This window comes from Rattus norvegicus, chromosome 1, assembly GCF_021556685.1.
Source record: "Rattus norvegicus strain SHRSP/BbbUtx chromosome 1, alternate assembly SHRSP_T2T, whole genome shotgun sequence".
NCBI lineage: Eukaryota > Metazoa > Chordata > Mammalia > Rodentia > Muridae > Rattus > Rattus norvegicus.
In genome coordinates, this window is record NC_141534.1 from 86,017,124 (window position 1) to 86,041,270 (window position 24,147).

Sequence of the window (24,147 nt, forward strand, 5' to 3'; positions counted from 1 at the left end):
ACTCTTTTTGCTAACCTGTTCCTGTGAAAAGATTATTCAAAATGTATTCAGTAGTATTTTTAATAGGATAATTTTTATTTACATATTAAATGTTATTCCCTTTGCCATTTTCCTAGCCATAAGCCTCCTATTCCATCCCTCCCCCCTTCTTCTACAAACGTGTTTCCCTCTCAAATCATTTCCCTTCCCACTCTCCCCCTTACATTGCCTTACACTCAGGGGTCGAACCTTGGCAGGACCAAGGACTTCTCCTCCCAGTGGTGCCCAGCAAGGCCATTCTCTGCTACATATGAAGCTAGAATCATGGATTTGTCTATGTGTACTCTTTGGATGGTGATTTTTCCATTGGAGCTCTGGTTGATTGGTATTGTTCTTATGGGGTTGCAAACCCCTTCAGCTCTTTTAATCCTTTCTCTAAATCCTCCAAAGGGAACCCCGTTATGTTGTTGTAAAATTATGAAAAATGGTGGTCTTTCACTTGCACTAGATTTGGCACCACACTGCCCAAAGAAATCTGCTAGACATTTTGCCATTAACACTCATCCCAACTCCCTGGTGGCCTAGTGTCTGCTGCCACGCACTCTCCAAAACTCAGTTCTCCACAAGAAAGAACACATACCACAATAACCTACTGATCCAATTGATAAGATATAATTGCCCACCAAAACATACAAAGCCCTGTACACATCCATCCCTTAAGAATATTCATAACTACCTGTAAATACGCAGAGTGGGATTTTAATGACAGCCTACATGTTCTCTCCGCAACTTCTCTCCCTTCTCCTCCAGTCTCCAGTCTCACTTCAATGGTTGGCTTCAAGCATTTGCCTCTGTATTTTTCAAGCTCTGGTAGATACTCTCAGGAGACAGCTACGACAGGCTCCTGTCATCATACACTTTCTGGCATCAGCAATATTGTTTGGGCTTTGTGACTCTATGACAAAGGGGTAGATCCCCAGTGACGGCAGGCTCTGAACGGCAATTTGTTCAGTTTCTGCTCCACACTTTGTCTCCATATCTCCTCTTATGAATATTTTTCCTCCTTTTAAGAAGGACTGAGGCATCTGTACTTTCGAACATGTGGGCTATGGATTTTATGTTGGGTATTTTGAGCTTTTGGGATAATATCCATTTATTCAGCGAGTATATACTAGGTGTGGCTTTTTGTGGTTGGGTTACCTCACTCAGCATGATATTTTCTAGTTCCATTCATTTGCCTATGAATTTTATGAAGTCATTTTTCTTGATAGCAAAGTAGAGCTCCATTGTGTAGATGTACCACATTTTCTGTGTCCAGATAAAACCTTAGCCAGACTAACCATCGGGCATCGAGAATATCCAAATTAACAAAGTGAATCTATAAAATTAAAAAAATGTTTTTCAGAGTCAGAAATGTGTTGTATAATTTAAATCACAACACCTCATACATAAAATCTAAATGATCAGGATTTCAAAGACTTTCATCCTGAGTTTCATGAAAACTATTTTGAAAAACAGAAACAGAAAAATGTGGTTTCAGAGAATACCAAAAAAAGGCCTATTTACTCCAAATGAGAAGATAACCAACACACATAGGTATACATACACAAATCAAACACACAAACACACACACAGCTAAGTAGACAGAGACAGAGAGAACCATAGCCACCCAGAGACATAAACACAGACATATACAGAGACACAGACACAGTTATAGACACACATACACACACACACACAGACACACACACACACACACACACACACACACACACACTCCTTAATCAGTCTTCAATATGGAGAACACCTGGCACATGATAAAAGAGAATCAATTTAGATTCTGAGGTTGTTGTTCTCTGTAAGACAATCTGGTCACCAAAGAAGAGATACTTAGTAATGTCACCAGCACAAAATAAATATAGTAATCAGAATCACAGGAACAAGAAAGAAATGTGTCTGTCAGGGGCAGATGGGGGGGTAGATAGGAAGTACTCCTCATTGAGTAGAGATTTTTTTGGTACATCAAAAATATTCTTCAGATCAACTGAGGAACAATTGGAATAGGTTTCATGAGACAAACTACAAACTACAACTGGATACCTGTTTTCACCACTATTACTGAGTAGTGAGATCAGCACTGGCCAATGGGTGACTCCACCCCAATTATATGGTAATGTGACAAAGTGTTATAGTTATAAAACCACAGTTTTCTTCTAAGAACTTGTGTGTGTGTATTTATGCATGTACATCTACGTATAATTTTTGTACATGTATGTATAGTTTTGTATGTACTCATGTGTATATTCATGCATGATGTGTAGATGTGTAGATGTGTGTATATCTGTACTTGTATGTGATATTGAAATATGTGTATATTTGTGTTGCATCCACATGTTTATATGGATATGTGTGGACAGTCATGTATGAGTGGATGGCATGTGAACCTGTGTGCATGTGTGAAGATATGGCCCCTCTTATGTGGAAGATGTAAAGGGATGTGTAATTACTTTCCCAATCACATTCTTTTGAATATTTTTGAGATCACCCTTCCCTCATACCACCTGGGGCTCATTATTCATGGCTACTCTTATTGCATAGTGAGGCCCTATTATCTGATTCTTCTTACCCCTTTCACTCAGTGCTAGGTTTGCAGGCTTTAATGACAGGACCTGGATTTAATAGGGATTGTGGTATATGAACTCAGCTTAACATTCTTGACCTGAGCTTATATCCAAAATATACAAAGAATTCAAGAAGTTAGGCCACAGGGAGACAAGTAACCCTATTAAAAATGGAGTTCAGAGCTAAACAAAGAGTTCACAGCTGAGGAATTCTGAACGGCTGAGAAACACATAAAGAAAAGTTCAACATCTTTAGTCATAAGGGAAATGCAAATTAAAACAACCCTGAGATTTCACCTCATACAAGTAAGAATAGCTAAGATCAAAAACTCAGGTGACAGCAAATGTTGGCAAGGATGTGGAGAAATAGGAACACTCCTCCATTGTAGGTGGGATTGCAGACTGGTACAACCATTCTGGATATCAATCTGGAGGTTTCTCAGAAAATTGGACATTGAAATACCTGAGGACCCAGTTATACCTCTCTTGGGCATATACCCAAAAGATGCCCCAACATATAACAAAGACACATGCTCCATCATGTTCATAGCAGCCTTATTCATAATAGCCAGAAGCTGGAAATAATCCAGATGCCCTTCAACAGAGGATTGGATACAGAAAATGTGGTACATCTACACAAAGGAATATTACTCGGCTGTCAAAAAATGACTTTATGAAATTCATAGGCAAATGCATGGAACTGGAAAATATCCTGAGTGAGGTAACCCAATCACAGAAAAACACACATGGTATGCACTCATTGATAATTGGCTATCAGCCCAAATGCTTGAATTGCGTTAGATGCACAGAATACATGAAACTCAAGAGGGATGACCAAAATGCCAATGTTCACTCCTTCTTTAACAGGGGAACAAGAATACCCTTGGCAGGGAATAGGGAGGCAAAGATTAAAACAGAGGCAGAAAGAATACCCATTCAGAGCCTGCCCCACATGTGGCCCATACATATACAGCCACCAAACTAGATAAGATGGATGAAGAAAGAAATTCAGGTCGACAGGAACCGGATGTAGATATCTCCTGAGAGACACAGCCAGAATACAGCAAATACATAGGCAAATCCCAGCAGCAAACCACTGAACTGAGAACGGGACCCCCGTTGAAGGAATCAGAGAAAGGACTAGAAGAGCTTGAAGGGGCTGGAGATTCCATATGAGCAACAATGTCAAGCAACCAGAGCTTCCAAGGACTAAGCCACTACCTAAAGACAATACATGGACTGACCGTGGGCTCCAACCTCATAGGTCACAATGAATAGCCTAGTAAGAGCACCAGTGGAAGGGGAAGCCCTTGGTCCTGCCAAGACTGAATCTCCAGTGAACGTGATTGTTGGGGGGAGGGCGGTAGTGGGGGAAGATGGGAAGGGGAACAGCCGTAGAGAAGGGGAGGGGGAGGTGTTAGGGGGATGTTGGCTCGGAAACCGGGAAAGAGAATAACAATCAAAATGTAAATAAGAAATACTCAAGTTAATAAAGATAAAAAAGAGACCTCAAAAAAATCATTCTTGCCCTGAAAGTCCTCTTACCCACTTCACTGCTTCACTAGTAACCAAGCTTAATTCATTAATTATTCTAAATTAACCTAGTACGATGAATTTTTTTTAACTTTTCAAAAAAAATTATTGTTTATTTTGCATAATTACATTTCAAATCTTATTCTCCTTCCTAGTTTCTCCTCTGAAAGACTTCTATCCTACCATTTCCCCCTTCTTCTATGAGGGTGCTCCCCCTATTCATCCACCCACTCCCTTCTCACTGCCCTAGTATTACCCCTAATCTGGGCCTTCAAACCTTCACAGTACCCAGGGCATCCCCTCTCACGGTGACAGATAATGCCATCCTTTCCCACTATGGGGAGCTGGAGGTCCCTTCTTGTGTATTCTTTGGTTGGTAGTTTAGTCCTTGGGAGCTCTGGGGTGTCTTTTTGGTTGATATTGTTGTTCTTTGTATGGGGTTTCAAAATCCTTCAGCTCCTTCAGTTCTTTCACTAACTCCCCCACTGGGGCTGGCTGCAAGCATGTACATCTGTATTAGTAAGGCTCTGGTAGAGCCTTTCAGGAGACATCCATATCAGTCTCCAATAATCTTTCAGTTTTAATGAATTCAAATGAAGTAAATCCTGTGCTGTTAGTTGAAACAGTCTTTACAGTTTTCCTATTATGATCAGCATGTTCATGCATTAGCAACTGATTACTCTATCTTGGTGTGGGTTCACAGTTTTACACCCACTGAGTCAAATGGTCTGTTGTAGTAATAGCCACTCAAATTACTAGTATAACTGACAGAGGATTATAAGGAACAACCAGGAGTCCTGAGGATCTGAAACAGTACATATCATTGTTAGACAGTACTTTGGTTATATGGTCTTCCAGAGCTTTGTGTTGTGAACTTTGAACACTTTATTAACCACTCCTCTGCTAGTAATTATGCATATTATAACACAAATGTAGAGTTATCTACAGTTACACTACATAGAGAGATGGCTAAGGTGTTAATAATTCTTGCTGTTGTTCCAGGGGAGTGGACTTAGTCCCAGGATGAATTTTGCTTGGCTTACAACCACCTGCAATTTCAGCACCATAGGATCTGATTCCTACTTCTATCCACCACAGGCATTGCACAAAAGTGAATATATACACTGAGAAATACGTGACGTGAATATTAAACAAACATGCAGAAAAAATGTCTTTTCAATCCTTATTAGAGCTTTTCTCAGGAGTAGACCAAAACCCAAAACATAACGATCACATCAATCCATTATTTGGATACTAGCACAGTATCAAATTCAGGGAACTTTTACAATGGATAACTGGTTAATGCATCCTATAAAACATTTGTAAAAGAGTCCACAGATACCCAGGTATTCTGATGCATACCGGAAACTCCAGTACTTGAAATTTTGAAGGAAAATATTAGGACTTCCAGGTCACATTCAAATATGTAACATGTTCATAAAAGTTACAAACATGTAACATTTGAGACTGGACTTTGCTACCTGAGACTCTGCCTCCCACCCCAAAAGACACTGACTACTTTTAACCAGTGAAGAGTGTGAGGAGTTGTCCTCACATACTCCATTACAAGATGGCACTGGCATCCGGCAGAACGCACCTAGTAAAAAGGGCAATACGCAGGCACCTGGTAACTTCCCTACTCAAAGGGACACGTATGTTTAGGTACGTCATCTGGCATAATTGGCAGCGACCAGTCAGAGAGTGACACGTCCTAGGCGAGGATAGTTTCCAATATAAGGGACGGTTATTCCTCACTCGGCATCTCTGCACTGTAAGCTTATGCTCTCCCTCTCAAGACGCATTAAAGCTTTTCTGCAGAAGGATCCTGTGTGTGCCGCATCGTTCCTGCTGGCGAGAGAAAGCGAGGGACATCTGGTGCCGAAAACCCGGGAAAGACCTTGCCATCGTCAGCACCTTCGGAGATCCCTTGGCGACAAGGAGTATTCAGAACTGCAGGCAGGTACGTTCGGAGAGGCAGGCCTCTCTTGGACTTTGGTCTGGGGTTGTCACCGCCTTGGGAAGGATTTGTTGAGGCTATAGTATTTGTCCTGGGAGCCACCCTACTGTTTCTTATTATTATGTTCTGTTTTCACCGTTTTCGCTGTTAAAAGGACGATCACAGCAGCTGAAGGCGCGTCTCAGTCTCTCGTATATAAGTGAGCTTCGCGCAGCTCCCTTTTACCTTCGATTTTGACTCTTGGGGAGCAAGGACGTGATAAGGCCGACATAGATAAGCGGCACCGTCCGGGGAGGCGCGTGTAAGACTCCTGTACATAAGAGAGCAGCGTGTCCGTCTCTACCCTTTCACCTCACGCCTTGTCAGACGGACGTAGATAAGCCGCCAGCATTCCTGGCCCATCATGGGATCCTCACAGTCTGTGGTCACGGCCTTGGAAACAGTGTTAAAGCAGAGGGACATCAAAATTGGAGGAAGAACACTTAAAAACTTTGTGAAGGAGGTGGAGAGGGTGGCTCCTGGTTTGCCTGTTCAGGCTCGTTTACAATTGCCTCATGGAACAAACTCGGAAAGGACCTTGACAGAAAATTGGCGGAAGAGGATCTGCGCCTAGGGACCAAAGCTATATGGAAGCTGGTTAAGAATTGTTTAAAGGATGAAACATGTAAAGCAGCAGTAGTAGAAGGACAGGCCACTCTCGAGGTAGTCCAGGACAGTATGTCAGAAACTGAACGTAGTGAGAGGTTGGGCGCGCGCAAGAAAAAGGACGTCCTAAGAAAGAAAAAAGGCCCTCCCGGTAAGTCCGCAGACAAGGGAGCATTGAAATTTTCAGATTCCAGCACTTCCTCCTCTACACATAAACCAGGAGGGGGAGTCAGCCTATACCCTGTGAAAGAGCTAGAAACGCTGAACCTCGACAGTTCTGAAAGCTCTGAAAATAAAACCTTAGACTCAGAGGAGGAGGCCGAGCTAGATGAGGAAGCAGCTAAATATGAGGAGGAAAGATATTACCCCGATGAATGTAGGGGAAGTAATAGAAGGCTTCTAGCGTGGCCGCCACCAACGGCGCCCCCTCCATATGAGACATGCTCACGCGCCTTCTCACTAGTCCCCGAGAGGGTGAGAAGAAAGCTGAGTATGACATTTCCTGTCTTTGAGACTCTGGAGGGAGGACGGGTCCATGCCCCTGTTGAATATAATCAGATTAAGGAATTAGCGGAATCAGTTAGAAAGTATGGAGTCACGGCCAACTTTACTCTAACACAACTCGACAGGTTGGCCATGACGGCATTGACACCAGCTGATTGGCAGATGATTGCTAAGGCAGCCCTTGCCAGCATGGGCCAATACATGGAATGGAAAGCGCTCTGGTATGAGGCAGCCCAAACACAGGCAAGAGCGAATGCAACGGCCTTAATACCTGAGCAACAGGAATGGACTTTCGAACTCTTAACAGGACAGGGCCGCTTTGCAGCTGATCAGTCTGCTTACCACTGGGACACCTATGCTCAGGTCTCCAGCACGGCTATTAGAGCCTGGAAGGCACTGTCCAGGAGAGGAGGGATCGATAATCAACTTACAAAAATCATTCAGGGACCCCAGGAAAATTTCTCAGATTTTGTAGCTAGAATGACAGAGGCTGCAGGACGAATCTTTGGCGATCCTGAACAAGCAGCACCGCCTATAGAACAGCTCGTTTTCGAGCAAGCCACCCAGGAGTGCCGAGCAGCCATAGCCCTCCAAAGAAATAAAGGGCTACAGGATTGGCTTAGAGTCTGCAGGGAACTTGGAGGGCCCCTTACTAACTCAGGCCTGGTGGCCGCCATTCTCCAGTCCCAGCGACACCCCGTTAAAGGGACGGATAAAAGATCATGCTTTCAATGTGGGAAAACAGGCCATCTAAAAAGAGACTGCAGGATGACAAAAGGAGACAGGGGTCTGCAACCCTCTGTGTCCGATGTGGCAAAGGCTACCACCATAGGGCTGACCAGTGCCGATCAGTGAGAGACATTAAAGGCAAACTACTCCCTCCTTTGGAGACTCAGCCTAATGAGATGTCAAAAAATGGGCTGGTGGGCCCCCGGTCCCAGGGCCCTCAAAGATATGGGAACCGCTTTCACAGGGCCACGACCCCAGCAGAGGAGGTCACCCAAGAGGCGACACAAAATTGGACCTGCGTGCCGCCTCAGACCTCTTTCTAATGCCCCAGATGGGCATTCAGCCAATTCCTGCTCAGACTGTGGGGCATCTACCCCCGGGAACCATAGGCCTTGTCCTTGGGAGAGGATCTCTTGCCCTACAAGGACTGATAGTTCATCCAGGCCTTGTTGAAGCTCAGCGCTCTCTTGATGTTCAGATTCTTTGTTCAAGTCACGATGGGATTTTTTCCATAAGTAAAGGAGATAGAATAGCACAGTTATTACTCCTTCCGTGCTCCCAGGCCACGATACAGGATACCAAGGGACCCATGGGGTCCACTGGTCATGATTCGGCATATTTGGTGGTTCACCTTAACAACCGCTCAAAATTGAGCTTAGAAATTAATGGAAAGAAATTCGAAGGCATACTGGATACTGGGGCTGATAAAAGTATAATTTCCTCAAAATGGTGGCCTCAATCATGGCCTACCACAAAATCTTCTCACTCGCTACAAGGATTAGGCTACCAGTCATGCCCTATGATCAGCTCTGCCTCTCTAACTTGGACAACTGCCGATGGTCGACAGGGACAATTTATTCCTTTTGTACTTCCCCAGCTGTTAATCTTTGGGGGAGGGATGTTATGCAGACCATGGGACTGACCTTATCTAATGAATACCCCCCACAAGTGGCCCACATGATGTCAAGGATGGGCTATAAGGAAGGGAAAGGCCTAGGGCGATTAGAACAGGGTCGTCTCACGCCCATTGAACCGATCGCCAACCCCCATAAACAAGGCCTGGGTTTTTCCTAGGCGCCATTGGGGCAGCACGACCCATATCATGGAGGACAGAGTACGCGGTGTGGGTTCCCCAATGGCCATTAACCTCTGAGAAATTACAGGCAGCTACAGGACTGGTGGATGAACAATTAAGATTGGGACATTTGGAGCCCTCCACCTCTCCTTGGAACACTCCAATTTTTGTAATAAGGAAAAAATCAGGAAAATGGCGACTACTCCATGACTTGAGGGCCATTAATGATCAGATGGAATCCCTTGGACCCATTCAGCGGGGCCTTCCTATACTCTCAGCCCTACAAAAAGATTGGAATTTGGTAATAATAGATATCAAGGATTGTTTTTTCTCTATTCTGCTTTACCCCCTGATAGGCCCAGGTTTGCTTTTACTGTCCCATCAATTAATCATACTGAACCTGATAAAAGATACCAGTGGAAGGTCCTACCTCAGGGCATGGCCAACAGCCCTACGATGTGTCAGTTATATGTTCAGGAAGCCCTCAAACCAGTCAGGGAGACCAATCCAAATTTACTGTTAATCCATTACATGGTTGATATATTGATGTGTCATAAAGACTTAGAATTACTCAAACAAGCCTATTGCTTATTACAAAAAACCCTTAAACAATGGGACTTACATATTGCTACAGAAAAGGTCCAAATTGCTGACACAGGTCATTTTCTAGGATCCATTATTTTCCCTGATAAGATTATACCCCAGAAACTGGAAATCCGTAGAGACCACCTCCATACTCTTAATGACTTTCAGAAGCTCTTGGGAGATATCAACTGGTTGAGACCATTTTTGAAAATCCCTTCTGCGGAATTAAAACCTTTGTTCGAAATATTGGAAGGGGACGGCCACATCACCTCCCCTCGTGTGCTAACTCCCGCTGCAACCAAGGCCTTACTAAAAGTAGAAGATGCCATAAAACAGGCCCAATTGCAACGCATTGATTGGTTTCTACCCTTTTCACTCTGTGTACTAGATACCAAGGATTTACCCACTGCAGTTTTATGGCAACAAGGTCCACTGTTATGGATCCATCCACATGCTTCCCCTGTGAAGATTATTGATTGGTATCCAGCCGCAGTAGCACATCTGGCTATTAAGGGCCTAAAAGCTGCCATCTGTCATTTTGGGACTCCACCCCAATCCTTGATTATCCCATATAAACCCTACCAGGTCCAAACTCTAGCCGCTACCTCTGATGATTGGGCAGTGCTGCTCACATCCTTTACAGGGAAGATAGATAATCATTATCCTAAACACCCCCTATTGTGTTTTGCAAGATCACAACCTGTTGTTTTCCCTCGCGTCACATCCCACAGACCATTAAAGGAGGGGATAACAGTGTATACGGATGGGTCAAAAACAGGGGTGGGAGCATATGTGGTAAACTCCCAAGTATTCTCACGATAATATTTTGAAACCTCACCCCAAGTGGTAGAATGCCTAGTGGTCATGGAGGTCATTGAAAAATTCCAGGTTCCTCTAAATATTGTTTCAGATTCCTCCTATGTGGTTAATGCTGTTAGTATTCTTGAAACTGCCGGTATAATTAAAACCACTAGTAAGGTGGCAGATATTTTCCAAAAAATCCAAATTATCCTATTAAATAGAAGATTCCCTGTATATATTACTCATATATGGGCCCATTCTGGACTCCCTGGCCCAATGAGTTCAGAGAATGATTTGGCTGACAAAGCCACAAAAATGATAGCTGTGGCCCTGGCCTCTCCTTTAGAGGCCGCTAAAGCCTTTCATGGCAATTTCCATGTCACCTCAGAAACTTTACACCGCCGCTTCTCTATAACTAGAAAAGAGGCACGTGATATAGTCACCCAATGCCAACAGTGCTGCCAGTTCCTCCCATTTCCTCACATCGGGGTCAACCCGAGAGGAATACAGCCATTGCAAATCTGGCAAATGGATGTTATTCATAATTCTACTTTTGGAAAATTACAGTATGTGCATGTATCTATAGACACATGTTCTGGCATTCTACATGCCACCCCACTTACAGGAGAAAAAACAACACATGTCATTCAGCACTGCCTTGAAGCATGGCGTGCTTGGGGAAAGCCAAAATGTGCAAAAACTGTTAATGGTCCCGCCTACACATCTCAAAAATTCCGTCAGTTTTGTGCTCAGATGCAGGTTACCCACCTGACGGGCCTGCCCTACAACCCTCAAGGACAGGGAATCATAGAGCGTGCTCATCGGACGCTCAAATCATATTTAATAAAACAAAAAGGGGGAATTATGATAGAACTCCCCCCAACACCCCAAGTGGCCACTGTTCTGGCCCTTTTTAATTTAAATTTTTTAAATCTTGATGAAGCTGGACAAACAGCGGCTGAGCGACATTGCTCAGAGCCCAAGAGGACAAAAGAATTAGTCAAATGGAAGGATGTATTGACAAATGAATGGAAAGGCCCAGATCCTGTTTTAATAAGATCCAGGGGAGCTGTCTGTGTTTTTCCACAGGACAATGAAAATCCCATATGGATCCCAGGATGACTTACTCGGAGCATCACAGCAAGTGATCAAGAAGGGACTGGGACTCCTGCACCTCCTCACTCTTCTTCCATGGATGCCAGCAACGGTGCAGGGCGAGCTACGATGGGGAATAATAATGTCAACCTTTCCACTCCCGATGCCGGTGATGTACCACTAACAGGGATTTAGGGTTGGCCTATTTACCTAAGGATCCACAAGTTGAACGACTAAAAGAAAATAGGACTATTCCCCTTAAGGGCAGCCTTTGTTTTGGCATATTCAACAAAACATCTTTTGATCTCCCTTGCATTATGTTATGTAATCAATCTTCTGCTTGGTTAAGGGAGGCCACATGGAGAACTGGTGAGGAGGACATTGTGGCTAACGCCACAGTTCTCTATTATGGTGGCCTTACATTGTGTTAATGGTAGCTGCACGATCTTACGCCCATGGCGATGCTACTTGGAGGAAAGGGCGAAAAGGGACGGTTGTCATTTTCCTGGACGGGGAACATCAAACCTGCTGCCTCTGTCTGGACAGCTACTCATATAAAATATCGCAGTAGTTACCCGCATGCCTCGCTTTATCCCGATCCCTGTTGATACCCCGGGGACCATGACCTTATTTAGAGGAAAAAGAGATTTTGGTATTTCTGCAATTATTACTGGCATTATTGCTACGACAGCAGTCGCTGCCTCAGTTACTGCCTCGGCATTGGCCTTGTCAAATTCAGTACAGACAACCCAAACTATCAATGATTTATCGGCCACTGTCTCTGTGGCTCGGGACAGACAGGCCTTGGCCAATACTCAGATATAGGGAGGCCTTATGCTTGTCAACCAACGTATAGATCTGGTCCGAGAGCAATTAGACATTCTATGGCAACTGGCCCAGCTTGGCTGTGAGCAAAAACTCCCAGGCCTTTGTGTCACCTCCATATAATATGACAAATTTACCCGAGCTGCTAATATGTCTAAGAGTCTTTCACAGCATCTGTTACAGAATTGGACCTCGGAGTTTGAACAGACACTTCAGGAGCTGAGAGCGACCATCATTCAAGTAAATTCTACCTGACTGGACCTCTCTTTGACGAAGGGATTGTCGTCCTGGACCACTTCAGCAGTCTCTTATTTCAAGGAATGGGTGGGAGTGGGACTTTTTGGAGTGATCCTCTGCTGTGGATTAGTGTTACTCCTCTGGTTGCTTTGCAAATTGAGATCTCAAACAAGAAAGGACAAAGTAGTGATCGCCCAGGCGCTTGTAGCCCTTGAACAAGGAGCGTCAGCCAATATCTGGTTGACCATGCTCAAGCAACAGGTTGCCGGCTGGACAGCTCTTGTACTCCTAGAACCTCGGTTCATTGCACAGGATTAGAGTGTCCAGCTTGAGCAGCCCATGAGGGGTGACGAGCTTAGCATCGCACAGGGAAGTTCTACCAAATACGCTCCCTGGAAGGCATGTCATATTACCTGAGGGTTTCTGCCCCAGTTTTCCCTCCCTCGAAAAATGGCAGTGCGACGGGTCGGGAGTTCCCTGGGTCCCAACAACAGCCTAAGGGTATCTCTCTTGTATAGGTTCGCCAACTTTGTACAAGGATATGACCTCTGTCTTCGCCCTCCTATATCTGGGTGTCCTGTTTGCTTAAAAAACAGAAAAGGGGGAGATGTGAGGAGCTGTCCTCACAAACTCCATTACAAGATGGCACCGGCATCCGGCAGAACGCACCTAGTAAAAAGGGCAATACGCAGTCGCCTGGTAACTTCCCTACTCAAAGGGACACGTACGCTTTGGTACGTGATCTGGCATAATTGGCAGCGACCAGTCAGAGAGTGACATGTCCTAGGCAAGGATAGTTTCCTATATAAGGGACGGTTATTCTTCACTCGGCGTCTCCGCATTGTAAGCTTATGCTCTCCCTCTCAAGACACATTAAAGCTTTTCTGCAGAAGGATCCTGTGTGTGCCGCATCGTTCCTGCTGGCAAGATGTAGCGCGGGACAGAAGAGAAATCATATCAAGTATGGAGAGTAAAGATAAATACCTGGAGCCAACTAACTGGTGGAAGTAGAGAACTAAGTCAACCAGTTTGCACTCTAATATCCACACACTTGTCCTGACATATGCACATGGACACAACAGAGTACCACACCATGGACATGCATTAAATGTAAACTAATCATCTAATGATACTTGGAAGGTATTTATTAAATCTCCTAGGAAATAAAATGAAGATGTTAGCAACTGAGTGGATAGGTTTTTCCATTCTCCTGTTCTTATGTGAAAGGTTATTTCTTCAGAAATCTCAGGGAAGTTATAGTTTCAAGTTATCCTGTCTGGAATGCCATCAATTAAAATAGGAGACCAGAATCATTGGAAGAATAGCTTGAGGCATTCATCCAAGAGAAAGATGACTGCTCTGTAATATTTGTCAGAAAATCACAGAGACTCTTTGATCCTTTCTGAGGTTCTTTAGCACTTTATGTTCCTTAAGCCATTGAACTCTATCACCACAGAAAAGTAAAGTTGCCAAATGACTTTAGTCCAGCTTGTGACTATGTTATGATTAAACACATCAAGTTTCTTGAATCTCTAGGTCATTCTATATGCTCTGGAACTCACATATTCCAAGCAAGTGCTCTGTCACCAGCTCCCTTACTAGCCCTAGTTATTTTCCTGTCTGTCTGTCTGTCTGTCTGTTGATCTATCTATCTATCTATCTATCTATCTATCTATCTATCTATCTATCTATCTATCTTTATTCTAAAGCTGTCCTCACATTAAGATTTTATATTGAGAAGTCACAGAAAATCTGCCTTGAAAGAGGTATCTTCACTCAGATAATACATATTATTTAGACTTGTATTTATCATTTTAAGGCATATATATATATATATATATACACACACACACACACACACACACACATATATATATATATATATATATATATATATATATATATTCCACTAACTAAAGAATGGATACAAAAAATGTGGTTTAGTTACACAATGCGATACTACTCAGCTATGAAAAACAAACACCATGAATTTTTCAGTCACATGGGTGGAACTAGAAATTATCATCCTGAGTGAAGTAACGCAGACCCAGGAAACCATACACAGAGTTTAAAAGGAAGGAAGGCCAAAGTGTGGAGGCAACAAACTTATTTAGAAGGGAGAACAAAATAATCATGGGAGGAAAATGGAGGGGGGATCTGGGTGGGAGAGGGGAAGAAAATGGGAGAAAATGGGAAGTAGGATAATATAATGGTCTTTTATAAAAGAAAAACGGAGGAGATATAGGGAGCCATATTGGATTTGGGCCTGGCCGTTTTGTGACTGTATAGCTCAAAGTGGCTACATGACTCTTGGCCACACATACTCCTCTAAGATGACTACCATAAAGCCTCAAGATTGTGGGACAAAAGCCTCTCCCATGAATTTACGGCACAGGAAGATAACACTCACAGGATGTTTTAGCTAAGCAAAAATCAGTTATCTCCTGAGTCAACACCCGGTGTCTCCACTGCCTGACCTCATCGTCTACCGCCTGACCTCTTTGCCTCCAGCTATCACTGCCTATACCCTCATCTGCCTCTCCTTCGTGTTTCACAAAGGTCACTCCCCCTACCTGAAAGCCTTAAAAGCTGTAATGTTCATCCCAATAAATGAGACCTTGACACTAGAATCTTGCTTGGTCTCCTTCTCTCCCCCCCCCATTTGGCCCAAGGGTAATGCCCCTTCGGAACCTTGAATAACTGGACCTGCTGGACAAGTCACATGGGGCCAGGAGAATGAATAGAAATGTGTAGTAGTATCTGCATCTGTCTTAGGATGTGGAGAGGGAAACCACTAGAAAGTCCCAGATACCGGCGGATCCCGGACCGCAGCAGCTCTCTGCTCCCAAACCCCGTGGGAGAGAGACCTCACCGCCTGATCAAGTGGGCACTCCTGAGGCTGCAGAGCGGAGGAGACCACCAACACTGCCCACCCCTGCCCACATCCCTGGCCCAAGAGGCAACTGTATAAGGCCTCTGGGTTCCCATAGGGGAGGGCCCGGGAGCGGCAGGACCCCTGCGCCTGAGACACTGCCGGAACCTGAAGGAAACAGACCGGATAAACAGTTCTCTGCACCCAAATCCCGTGGGAGGGAGAGCTGAACCTTCAGAGAGGCGGACACGCCTGGGAAACCAGAAGAGACTGCACTCTGTGCACATCCAGGCGCCAGAGGAAAACACCAAACACCATCTGGAACCCTGGTGCACGGAGGCTCCTGGAAAGAGCGGCGCAGATCTTCCCGGTTGCTGCCACAGCGGAGAGGACTTAGGCAGTACCCCACGAGCAAACTTGAGCCTTGGAACTGCAGGTAGGACCAACTTTTCCCCTGCAAGAAACCTGCCTGGTGAACTCAGGACACACAGAGGCAAAATTCCTCTAAGGCCGGGCACTTCCTGTGTTTACCGGAAGTCCCACACCGGCGGATCCCGGACCGCAGCAGCTCTCTGCTCCCAAACCCCGTGGGAGAGAGACCTCACCGCCTGATCAAGTGGGCACTCCTGAGGCTGCAGAGCGGAGGAGACCACCCACACTGCCCACCCCTGCCCACATCCCTGGCCCAAGAGGCAACTGTATAAGGCCTCTGGGTTCCCATAGGGGAGGGCCCGGGAGCGGCAGGACCCCTGCGTCTGAGACACTGCCGGAACCTGAAGGAAACAGACCGGATAAACAGTTCTCTGCACCCAAATCCTGTGGGAGGGAGAGCTGAACCTTCAGACAGGCAGACACGCCTGGGAAACCAGAAGAGACTGCACTCTGTGCACATCCAGGCGCCAGAGGAAAACACCAAACGTCATCTGAAACCCTGGTGCACGGAGGCTCCCGGAAGGAGCGGCACAGATTTTCCCGGTTGCTGCCACAGCGGAGAGGACTTAGGCAGTACCCCACGAGCATACTTGAGCCTTGGAACCACAGGTAGGACCAACTTTTCCCCTGCAAGAAACCTGCCTGGTGAACTCAAGACACAGGCCCACAGGAACAGCTGAAGACCTGTAGAGAGGAAAAACTACACGCCCGAAAGCAGAACACTCTGTCCCCATAACTGGCTGAAAGAAAACAGGAAAACAGGTCTACAGCACTCCTGACACACAGGTTATAGGACAGTCTAGCCACTGTCAGAAATAGCAGAACAAAGTAACACTAGAGATAATCTGATGGCGAGAGGCAAGCGCAGGAACCCAAGCAACAGAAACCAAGACTACATGGCATCATCGGAGCCCAATTCTCCCACCAAAGCAAACACGGAATATCCAAACACACCAGAAAAGCAAGACCTAGTTTCAAAATCATATTTGATCATGATGCTGGAGGACTTCAAGAAAGACATAAAGAACTCCCTTAAAGAACAAGTAGAAGCCTACAGAGAGGAATCGCAAAAATCCCTGAAAGAATTCCAGGAAAACACAATCAAACAGTTGAAGGAATTAAAAATGGAAATAGAAGCAATCAAGAAAGAACACATGGAAACAACCCTGGACATAGAAAATCAAAAGAAAAGACAAGGAGCTGTAGATACAAGCTTCACCAACAGAATTCAAGAGATGGAAGAGAGAATCTCAGGAGCAGAAGATTCCATAGAAATCATTGACTCAACTGTCAAAGATAATGTAAAGCAGAAAAAGCTACTGGTCCAAAACATACAGGAAATCCAGGGCTCAATGAGAAGATCAAACCTAAGGATAATAGGTATAGAAGAGAGTGAAGACTCCCAGCTCAAAGGACCAGTAAATATCTTCAACAAAATCATAGAAGAAAACTTCCCTAACCTAAAAAAAGAGATACCCATAGGCATACAAGAAGCCTACAGAACTCCAAATAGATTGGACCAGAAAAGAAACACCTCCCGTCACATAATTGTCAAAACACCAAACGCACAAAATATAGAAAGAATATTAAAAGCAGTAGGGGAAAAAGGTCAAGTAACATATAAAGGCAGACCTATCAGAATCACACCAGACTTTTCGCCAGAAACTATGAAGGCCAGAAGATCCTGGACAGATGTCATACAGACCCTAAGAGAACACAAATGCCAGCCCAGGTTACTGTATCCTGCAAAACTCTCAATTAACATAGATGGAGAAACCAAGATATTCCATGACAAAACCAAATTTACACAATATCTTTCTACAAGTCCAGCACTACAAAGGATAATAAAGGGTAAAGCCCAACATAAGGAGGCAAGCTATACCCTAGAAGCAAGAAACTAATCATCTTGGCAACAAAACAAAGAGAATGAAAGCACACAAACATAACCTCACTTCCAAATATGAATATAACGGGAAGCAATAATCACTATTCCTTAATATCTCTCAATATCAATGGCCTCAACTCCCCAATAAAAAGACATAGATTAACAAACTGGATACGCAACGAGGACCCTGCATTCTGCTGCCTACAGGAAACACACCTCAGAGACAAAGACAGACATTACCTCAGAGTGAAAGGCTGGAAAACAATTTTCCAAGCAAATGGTCAGAAGAAGCAAGCTGGAGTAGCCATTCTAATATCAAATAAAATCAATTTTCAACTAAAAGTCATCAAAAAAGATAAGGAAGGACACTTCATATTCATCAAAGGAAAAATCCACCAAGATGAACTCTCAATCCTAAATATCTATGCCCCAAATAAAAGGGCACCTACATATGTAAAAGAAACCTTACTAAAGCTCAAAACACACATTGCACCTCACACAATAATAGTGGGAGATTTCAACACCCCACTCTCATCAATGGACAGATCATGGAAACAGAAATTAAACAGAGATGTAGACAGACTAAGAGAAGTCATGAGCCAAATGGACTTAACGGATATTTATAGAACATTCTATCCTAAAGCAAAAGGATATACCTTCTTCTCAGCTCCTCATGGTACTTTCTCCAAAATTGACCATATAATTGGTCAAAAAACGGGCCTCAACAGGTACAGAAAGATAGAAATAATCCCATGCGTGCTATCGGACCACCACGGCCTAAAACTGGTCTTCAATAACAATAAGGGAAGAATGCCCACATATACGTGGAAATTGAACAATGCTCTACTCAATGATAACCTGGTCAAGGAAGAAATAAAGAAAGAAATTAAAAACTTTTTAGAATTTAATGAAAATGAAGGTACAACATACCCAAACTTATGGGACACAATGAAAGCTGTGCTAAGAGGAAAACTCATAGCGCTGAGTGCCTGCAGAAAGAAACAGGAAAGAGCATATGTCAGCAGCTTGACAGCACATTTAAAAGCTCTAGAACAAAAAGAAGCAAATACACCCAGGAGGAGTAGAAGGCAAGAAATAATCAAACTCAGAGCTGAAATCAACCAAGTAGAAACAAAAAGGACCATAGAAAGAATCAACAGAACCAAAAGTTGGTTCTTTGAGAAAATCAACAAGATAGATAAACCCTTAGCCAGACTAACGAGAGGACACAGAGAGTGCGTCCAAATTAACAAAATCAGAAATGAAAAGGGAGACATAACAACAGATTCAGAGGAAATTCAAAAAATCATCAGATCTTACTATAAAAACCTATATTCAACAAAACTTGAAAATCTTCAGGAAATGGACAATTTCCTAGACAGATACCAGGTATCGAAGTTAAATCAGGAACAGATAAACCAGTTAAACAACCCCATAACTCCTAAGGAAATAGAAGCAGTCATTAAAGGTCTCCCAACCAAAAAGAGTCCAGGTCCAGACGGGTTTAGTGCAGAATTCTATCAAACCTTCATAGAAGACCTTATACCAATATTATCCAAACTATTCCACAAAATTGAAACAGATGGAGCCCTACCGAATTCCTTCTATGAAGCCACAATTACTCTTATACCTAAACCACACAAAGACACAACAAAGAAAGAGAACTTCAGACCAATTTCCCTTATGAATATCGACGCAAAAATACTCAATAAAATTCTGGCAAACCGAATTCAAGAGCACATCAAAACAATCATCCACCATGATCAAGTAGGCTTCATCCCAGGCATGCAGGGATGGTTTAATATAAGGAACACCATCAACGTGATCCATCATATAAACAAACTGAAAGAACAGAACCACATGATCATTTCATTAGATGCTGAGAAAGCATTTGACAAAATTCAACACCCCTTCATGATAAAAGTCCTGGAAAGAATAGGTATTCAAGGCCCATACCTAAACATAGTAAAAGCCATATACAGCAAACCAGTTGCTAACATTAAACTAAATGGAGAGAAACTTGAAGCAATCCCACTAAAATCAGGGACTAGACAAGGCTGCCCACTCTCTCCCTACTTATTCAATATAGTTCTTGAAGTTCTAGCCAGAGCAATCAGACAACAAAAGGAGATCAAGGGGATACAGATCGGAAAAGAAGAGGTCAAAATATCACTATTTGCAGACGACATGATAGTATATTTAAGTGATCCCAAAAGTTCCACCAGAGAACTACTAAAGCAGATAAACAACTTCAGCAAAGTGGCTGGGTATAAAATTAACTCAAATAAATCAGTTGCCTTCCTCTATACAAAAGAGAAACAAGCCGAGAAAGAAATTAGGGAAACGACACCCTTCATAATAGACCCAAATAATATAAAGTACCTCGGTGTGACTTTAACCAAGCAAGTAAAAGATCTGTACAATAAGAACTTCAAGACACTGAGGAAAGAAATTGAAGAAGACCTCAGAAGATGGAAAGATCTCCCATGCTCATGGATTGGCAGGATTAATATAGTAAAAATGGCCATTTTACCAAAAGCAATCTACAGATTCAATGCAATCCCCATCAAAATACCAATCCAATTCTTCAAAGAGTTAGACAGAACAATTTGCAAATTCATCTGGAATAACAAAAAACCCAGGATAGCTAAAGCTATCCTCAACAATAAAAGGACTTCAGGGGGAATCACTATCCCTGAACTCAAGCAGTATTACAGAGCAATAGTGATAAAAACTGCATGGTATTGGTACAGAGACAGACAGATAGACCAATGGAATAGAATTGAAGACCCAGAAATGAACCCACACACCTATGGTCACTTGATTTTTGACAAAGGAGCCAAAACCATCCAATGGAAAAAAGATAGCATTTTCAGCAAATGGTGCTGGTTCAACTGGAGGGCAACATGTAGAAGTATGCAGATCGATCCATGCTTATCACCCTGTACAAAGCTTAAGTCCAAGTGGATCAAGGACCTCCACATCAAACCAGACACACTCAAACTAATAGAAGAAAAACTAGGGAAGCATCTGGAACACATGGGCACTGGAAAAAATTTCCTGAACAAAACACCAATGGCTTATGCTCTAAGATCAAGAATCGACAAATGGGATCTCATAAAACTGCAAAGCTTCTGTAAGGCAAAGGACACTGTGGTTAGGACAAAACGGCAACCAACAGATTGGGAAAAGATCTTTACCAATCCTACAACAGATAGAGGCCTTATATCCAAAATATACAAAGAACCCAAGAAGTTAGACCGCAGGGAAACAAATAACCCTATTAAAAAATGGGGTTCAGAGATAAACAAAGAATTCACAGCTGAGGAATGCCGAATGGCTGAGAAACACCTAAAGAAATGTTCAACATCTTTAGTCATAAGGGAAATGCAAATCAAAACAACCCTGAGATTTCACCTCACACCAGTGAGAATGGCTAAGATCAAAAAATCAGGTGACAGCAGATGCTGGCAAGGATGTGGAGAAAGAGGAACACTCCTCCATTGTTGGTGGGATTGCAGACTGGTAAAACCATTCTGGAAATCAGTCTGGAGGATCCTCAGAAAATTGGACATTGAACTGCCTGAGGATCCAGCCATACCTCTCTTGGGCATATACCCAAAAATGCCTCAACATATAAAAGAGACACATGCTCCACTATGTTCATCGCAGCCTTATTTATAATAGCCAGAAACTGGAAAGAACCCAGATGCCCTTCAACAGAAGAATGGATACAGAAAATGTGGTACATCTACACAATGGAATATTACTCAGCTATCAAAAACAACGAGTTTATGAAATTCGTAGGCAAATGGTTGGAACTGGAAAATATCATCCTGAGTGAGCTAACCCACTCACAGAAAGACATACATGGTATGCACTCATTGATAAGTGGCTATTAGCCCAAATGCTTGAATTACCCTAGATCCCTAGAACAAAGGAAACTCAAGACGGATGATCAAAATGTGAATGCTTCACTCCTTCTTTAAATGAGGAAAAAGAATACCCTTGGCAGGGAAGGGAGAGGCAAAGATTAAAACAGAGACTGAAGGAACACCCATTCAGAGCCTGCCCCACAGGTGGCCCATACATATACAGCCACCCAATTAGACAAGATGGATGAAGCAAAGAAGTGCAGACCGACAGGAGCCGGATGTAGATCGCTCCTGAGAGACACAGCCAGAATACAGCAAATACAGAGGCGAATGCCAGCAGCAAACCACTGAACTGAGAATAGGTCCCCCGTTGAAGGAATCAGAGAAAGAACTGGAAGAGCTTGAAGGTGCTCGAGACCCCAAAAGTACAACAATGTCAAGCAACCAGAGCTTCCAGGGACTAAGCCACTACCTAAAGACTATACATGGACTGACCCTGGACTCTGTCCCCATAGGTAGCAATGAATATCCTAGTAAGAGCACCAGTGGAAGTGGAAGCCCTGGGTCCTGCTAAGACTGAACCCCCAGTGAACTAGACTATGCGGGGAAGGTGGCAATGGGGGGAGGTTTGGGAGGGGAACACCCACAAGGAAGGGGAGGGGGGAGGGTGATGTCTGTCTGGAAACCGGGAAAGGGAATAACACTTGAAATGTATATAAGAAATACTCAAGATAATAATAAAAAAAAATGAAAGTCCCAGATACCAGGGATGCAAGAAGCTCCCAGGTCCAATGGGAGCCGGTTGTGTTGGCGCATGCCGGTAGTGGTGGTGCACGCCGGTAGGATATGCTGAAGGGATTACATTAGGCAAAATGTCCAAGAGAGGGGAAATACCATCTTAAGAGACCACCTCCAATAGATAGATAGACATGGCTCCCAGTTAAGGGATTGTGCCAACAATCTAAAAATTTTAGATTTAAATTTTAAACTCTGAATTGTTTCTGTCTAAAGAAACCTGGAAACAATAAGAATGGAGCAGAAATTGAAGGAAAGGTCATTCAGATACAACAACCAATGGAACTGGTGTCCTTAAAATTGAATTTTCAACAAAAACACAGAGCAAAAATGCAGTGAAGACAGAGTAAGAAGACATACATTTACAAATAAATGAAAGTAACCTGAAACAGACCAATCCATGGTACTCTACAAGGGAACAGACCTAAACAAAACGCATCAGACCTCAGACTTCTATTCCACAAAACTATCAGTACATTTTATTTTTACCCAATCAAGAGTATGATCTATGAAAACTAATTTAAATACAAGGACATACAAACATTTGTATCCGTAGCATGTACATAGTTTTGAGTTAATTGGATTGAAATCTTTAGTCATCTGCACAGGAAACTAGGCATAGATTGAAATGGAGACAAGCTAGGACTTCACAACCACCATGAGATCTGCCCTATCTTTCTTCTTCATGCCTTTCTGGCATCACAACATTTAAAATAGTCATTTCATAGAAGCTTAGCCCAAAACTTCAATAGTGTGTTCCATAATAAAAATGCAGGCTTTTCTAAAGAACGTTTCCAACTAGATTAATATAAAAAAACTATCTGGATTAAAAATGGATACTTTACCTGTTCTGTTGACTTTGCTCTTGTGTGCATAGAACCTACTGTTTCATCTCAAAATCCATTAATTATCAAATATCAATCTGGTGAGATGGCTCAGTAGATAAAGTCCCTTACCTCTAAGCTTGAGAATCTGAGCTTAAGCCTGGTACCAACATGGTAGAAGTGATGGAACATTCAAAAGTTATTCTCACACATATACCGTGATGGCAATGTCCACAATATATAGGAATTAATGGAAATTAATGTAGTCTAAGCTATACCTAGTAGTTTAAATACACAGAATTATGAAGAAATCCTACAATTATGATTCTTATTTGAGTCAAAAATTTTCATAATAATAAAATGTAAAAATTGAATTCTGGCTTTTTTTCATTCTTTCACCTGATTGCCAAAATTTTGTTGCACTTCGCTCCAAGGTACTGTTCAAGATGTTAAATGTCAAACATGCTTATTCTATGCCATCAGGGACTCTAGCACTATGAAACCACAAGTCAATTTAAATGGTTTCTTTTATACATGTCATTATTCATGATCTTCTATCTCAACAACAGAAAAGTAAATAAGACTATCACCAATATACGAAATCCTATCAAGAGTGAATGACTGATAAATAATATGTGATATATCATCTATGTATCATCAATTAATCCCTGAATGTCTGTAAGTCTATCAATCAGTCTGCCACTCTGTCTGTCTGTCTGCTTGTCTGCCTATCCAGCCAGCCATCTTCAAATCTACCCAAACATCTATATTGTACTCAGGAGACTGAGGCATAAGGAGAGTAACAATGAGTCCATATCACAAATTAGCAATATATTGTTTCAAAAATTCTAAATAATGCTGTGATACGATAAAATGGT

General features: G+C 43.0%; 1 pseudogene; it reads left to right on the plus strand.

The window, feature by feature from the left end:
- The first annotated feature begins 6,807 nt into the window (after window positions 1–6,807).
- On the plus strand, window positions 6,808–8,291 carry LOC148007246 (endogenous retrovirus group K member 6 Gag polyprotein-like; annotated as a pseudogene).
- Window positions 8,292–24,147: the final 15,856 nt, after the last annotated feature.